We start from the raw sequence: 6,000 nt of genomic DNA, 5'->3' as shown, positions 1-6,000 counted from the left end.
TATAAAACCACAGGAGATTGTTCATATTATAATCTTCATTGTCTCTCCAGAGTGGAAGAGGGAGAGAGGTAGGAACTCAGGAACAGGAGCTGGTCTTGAGTTGTTAAAGACCATCTTTCCAGGCCCTTCAAAGAAAAGAATCCCATCTTTAGATTTGAGAAAAACTGACCTTTGGGAAGCAAGAACCATGAAAGTAGGCAGCTTGGGGTCCCACTATGGGGGGAGCCTCACATTATAGAAACTGGAGAGTCACGGAATATCAGAGCTCAGAGGGACCTGAAAGATGGTCTGTGCCTGAAGCTTTCAAGCCTTCTCCTGCAGAGCGCAGGACGCTGCAGAGCTGCCGGGAGGGGTGGCCGTGGAGCGTCTCTCAGCCCTTGTTCCTATTTCAACCTAAACACTGTTACTTTTACGCTCTTTGTGTTGGATTTCTGCATAAGGTTCTGCTGTTGCTGCAGGAAATGTGCGAAGCTCTGCTCTATTCTGATTCACCCAGTGCATCAGAGGAAGAAAGGAAGTCCTCGTGTGAGCAGAACACTCCCAGAGCACACAGCTAGCTTGGGGCAGACAAGGGACTTCAGCCTGGCACCCTTCCCTAGCGTCCAGAAGGAAACAAATGGGATGAGTTCCTTCCAGGAAGAATTTGTTTCCCCCCAAGGTATTTCCCGAGTTCCAGCAAGTGGCCTGGTAGGGACCCAGCTGGCTGTCTCTCCACTGGATGCCATAACTGATAAACAGCCCTAGGACAGGACCAAGCTGCCTCAGTTGTTTATTATCTCAGCCAAGGAAGGCTTGACTAGGAGACAAAACACCTCTTCATACATTTGCATCAAAATGCTCTGCAACCTTTGACTCCAGCACTGCCTTTGTTAGCCCAAGAGCTCTATTATCAACTCTATAAATCTGGCAGTGGTATTTGCATATGCCTCCATAGGCTCTATAACATTCCTAGGCTGTCACGACATTCAGAGAGGTGAGGCAGGAACAACATGCCACTGGGGTGAGAGGTGAGCCTCTTCACACCTATGCTGATGAACCAGTGGGTGCAGCTTGGGTGAGGGAGGCGCACCGTTTACTGGTCACAGGCAAGAAGTTAGGCACTGCCCTAGGCGCCCTGCGTGAACATCATTCGATCCTCATGACAGCCTGAGAAGCGAGTATCTATTGGTTAGAATGGGCTAGGCTCAGATCAAAACTACAATGAGGTATGACCTCACACCTGGTCAGAATGGCGATCATCAAACAGTCTACAAGTAATAAATGCTGGAGAGGGTGTGGAGAAAAGGGAACCCTCCTACACTGTTGGTGGGAATGTGAATGTGTGCAGCTGCTGTAAAGCACAGTATGGAGGTTCATCAAAAAACTAAAAATAGGGGCTTCCCTGGTGGCGCAGTGGTTGAGCGTCCACCTGCTGTTGCAAGGGACACGGCTTCGTGCCCCGGTCCGGGAGGATCCCACATGCCGCGGAGCGGCTGGGCCCGTGAGCCACGGCCGCTGAGCCTGCGCGTCAGGAGCCTGTGCTCCGCAACGGGAGAGGCCACAACAGTGAGAGGCCCGCGTACCGCAAAAAACAAACAAACAAAAATAAATAAAAATAGAGCTCCCATATGATCCAGCAACCCCACCTGGGCATATTCTGGAGAAAACTCTAGTTCATAAAGATACATGCACCCCTGTGTTCATAACAGCACTATTGACAATAGCCAAGACATGGAAGCAACCTAAATGTCCATCGACAGATGAATGGATAAAGAAGGTGTGGTACATCTATACAATGGAATATTACTCAGCCACAAAAAGGAATGAAATAATGCCATTTGCAGCAACAAGGATGGAGCTAGAGATTATCATATTAAGTGAAGTAAGTCAGACAAATATCATATGATATCACTTATATGTGGAATCTAAAAAAAGTGATACAAATGAACTTATTTGCAAACCAGAAATAGGCTCACAGACTTAGAAAATAAACTACAGTTACCAAAGGGGCAAGGGGCGGGGGAGGGATAAATTAGGAGTTTGAGATTAACAGATATACACTACTATATACAAAATAGATAAATAACAAGAACTTACTGTAGAGCACAGGGAACTATATTCAATATCTTGCAATAACCTATAATGGAAAAGAACCTGAAAAAGAATACATAACAATATATAAATATCATTTTATATATACACACACATATATAACTGTATCACTTTGTGTACACCTGAAACTAACACAACATTGTATTATGAATCAACTATACTTCAATAAAAAATTTTTAATTAAAAAAATTTTTTAATTAAAAAAAAAAGAACGGGTTAGGCTCTGTGATAGTAATGCTTAAACCCTGGAATCTCAGTGGCTGCACATAATGAAAGTTTACAAGTCATGCAAATCCAGACTGGGTTGTGAAATGGATGCATTACAGGGTCTTCTTTCTCTTGGCCAGGTCTCTCCTGCTATATCTAAAATCAAGTTCATCCCGCTACCTCTAGGATTGATCCTTTTCTACTAATTTATGGTCTAGACCACACAAGACATTCATAGCTTTCCTATTAATGAAACCTATACCGTATTTCTTGGGAAATAATACAATGGCCTCGTGATGCCAGGGGAAAGGCAGCCCCTTCCTGCCCAGACTTAGATTAAAAAGCACTCATTGTGCATGAAATTAAAGAATATCACACTGGAATTCCTTCTTTTTATTACCTAGGAAATGAAATTTGGAAGTCTCATTTCACCCCACCACGAATATAGCTGTTTCATGAAAAATGACAATACTGATTTCATTCATGACATAATTAACGGGGTGAGAAACAAACACTTAAAACCCAAATATGGGGTTTAGTAGGCTTGGTAAAACTTTTATGATTAGCTATAAACAATCAGATTTAATGAAGCAATACATCTGCTCATACAAAGTATAAATGATTATTAGAGTTGCAGACAAAACATTCCTACTCACAGAAGACCTAATGGTATGAAAACAGTAATTACAATGCCAAAAATATTGTTAAGTGTTAAAATTGACACCGGGAAAATGAAACACTTTGCTTAATTTCTGATAACGTTACATGTTGAGACATGACATGTCTGGCATTTCAATTGACACAAAACCTTGTTTTTTAGTTCAAACACATTTCAGACTTTCACACTCTGCTTTGCAATATGATTTCCCAAAGTTTGGCCTCGCTCCCTCAGATTGCAGGGTGCCATGGGTCCAAGTTATATTTCCTTTCTTCTTGTACATTACCTAAACTCAAGAGTTTTGTTTTGTTGCTGTTTTCCCTTTTAAATGCAAGTCAAATTCTGTGATCCGGAATACCACTGCTTGCAAATGTCAGCTCCCCTCCCAAGAGAAGAAGCACGTGTGTGGACAAAATGTATAACTCAGGTCCCACAGAGATCCAGGAACCATATTCTACCTCTGCTCATACGACATCTGATACTATAGATAAGCAAGATGTAAAGTGGGGACCATTTTGCATTTTATCTGATGTCTCTGGACAAGCAAAACATTGCCTAGAAACGGTTTACAATTTCTATTTGAATATATTCCCTGTAATATATGCAGGTTCCTACAAACAAAAGGAACCCCACACATCTCAGCAGGCCGACAGTCTGAAAGCGCCCTCTCCTCAGAGCGCTGAAATCAGCACCATTTGAACAAAGCAGCCTGTCCTTTTAAGAAAAATCCCTCTATAGAAATGCTATAATTTCCCTGTTACAAAGGAGCCTTTTTCAGAGCACGTAAAGTGCCAGTTTGTTCAGTGTGACCTCTGCTTTCATTCTATCAAGGTTGTATCTGATTACAATTTAAGACAGATGAAGGGGATGCCTTTCGAGGCAAAGAAGAAAAAAAGTTTTAGTCTTGGGTCACTTGCAAAAGTGGTTCATCACTTTTATTGGCAACGTTTTCAATAACATTTTGGGGGTGGTTCTCCTATGTCAGTCTGAAAAGATGTCTGGGATACATTTTCAGGGCTTTGATGTGCTTATTGGGAGTTGACCCACATGGGAAATGCCGTGCTGCTGCTTTCTTTCTGGAAAACAAGGTGGCTGAACCGGAGAGGGTCTCAGCGGACATCACATCTGCATGGGGCCTCCTTGTGTGTCGGGCCATTCGGTTGCCTAAGCCTGCACTGGCCCACAGTCCAAATCCTACAGGAGCTGATGTGACTTCAGAAGGAGCTCTGTGAACTGTGAAGAACAATGCAGACGTTCTTTGTGTATTACTGGAGACAGAAAACCATGGTGGTAAAGAGTCCAAAAGAGCTGGGTCTTAAAGCCTGGCTCTACTACTTACTAATTCTTGCAAACATTCTATATTATTCATATAATTTGGGCTAATCAGCTCCCTGAGCCTCAGTCCCATCCTCTACCTCACAGGGTTATCAAGAGTTAAATGAGATAATGTCCATCATTCTCTGGGCACAGTGCCCAGGACATAGTAAGTGTTCAAGAAATGTCAGATGTGATTATTTTTCGTAGTTCCGGTATTTTGAAGAAGAGATAAAGCCCTGGGAAATCTTGCCCTCCCTGAAAACCGTGGGAGGAAACACAGTTGAGTGTAATAAAAGTGGCACAGACATTGGAGTTAGACTTGTATCCTGTCCCCCGACTGAGACCTTGGCTTTATCTTCCTGTCATCGAGTTTCCCAAGTATAGAAACAAAGATACTTTCTACTTCGTAGTGCCTGGCCTATGGGATAGGTCCATACATGTTTTATGAATGCAGGGATGAGATAACAAATGGAAAGCACTTTGTACGTAGCAGATGCTTTAAAAATGTCACACTGTATTTACGGGTTGGATTATCTCCGCCTCAACGGGTAAACTGTGCTCCTTTCAGCGCTACCTTTGAAAGTACATCCAGCCCCACCGTATGCCTTTGCCCAAACCTCAGCCCCTACTGGGAGCAGCCAACTCCTCCCTAAGGTCCCTACAGCCACTCAGACTGCCATCTGTCCCCTGCTCAGCAGTCTGGAGGGATCTTTCCAAAAATATGGAGTAACTCACGATGCTCCCTGCTTGGACCCTCCAGTAATTCCTGTTGCTGTCAGAGTGAATCCACCATCCCCACCCGGGCCCCTCCCGGCTGCCCATCTAGCCTCACCTGCTGGGGCTCTGCCCTTCACTCTTTCCCACCTGGCAACGCTCTTGTCCTTCTGTTCCTCTAACACAGCAAGGACTTGGCCGTGCCCTCTGCCTGGACTTTTCTTCACCCAGATTTTTCCTGGCTCCTCTGTCTCTTCATTCATGTTTCGGTTCACATGTCTTCCCTCCAAGAGGCCCCTTGACCACCTAGTTTCCCCTCCAGCCCTATCACCTCTTGACCATGACCACTTTACTGTCTCCCTGGCAGCTCTCGCTCCCAAACATTCTCCTCTTTTTTGTTTTAATCATTTTTCCTCTCTCTCTCCCCGACTGAATTAAACCTGAGATCAGGTGTTTTTTATGTATCGGCCACTCTTGTATCACCAGAGCCTAGGACATGTGCTGGCATACAGTAGGTGCTCAATCAGTGTTGGCTTAATGAATATTGATTGCTCACTGTGTGCTGGGCACCAGTTAAAGTGTCCGGGATTCAGAGAGATGAATGGCTGTTTTGTTCTCAAAACAGATAAATATTGCAAGAGAGATAAGCTTAGGATATTATGGGAGAACAAAGGATAGACAAAGACATCCATATATTGAATAAAATGGGGTGACGATGGGGGTGGCAGAATCTTCCCAGGGTGGCCAAAAGCACCTGAATCTCGAAGACCACGTACTAAATTGTAATGTCCCCCCAGCCAAACTGCTGTACCAGGTAAAAATGGATTACATATGAAACGGCTTTGTAAACAAATTTTTGCTCTTAATGTTGTTGCTAGTAACCTTTGTCTAAGGCTGTACATTGGCCCTTGCTCCTCTGAGCCTCTAATTTCAGGATGGTCTGTTTCTTTTCTCTACCCATGCAAAGAAAACCCCAAACCTTCAAACTCTAACCTCAAGCCTGAGACCATGGG

The sequence above is a fragment of the Phocoena sinus genome, chromosome 17 (genome assembly GCF_008692025.1).
Source record: "Phocoena sinus isolate mPhoSin1 chromosome 17, mPhoSin1.pri, whole genome shotgun sequence".
NCBI lineage: Eukaryota > Metazoa > Chordata > Mammalia > Artiodactyla > Phocoenidae > Phocoena > Phocoena sinus.
This window is presented reverse-complemented; position numbering follows the sequence as displayed.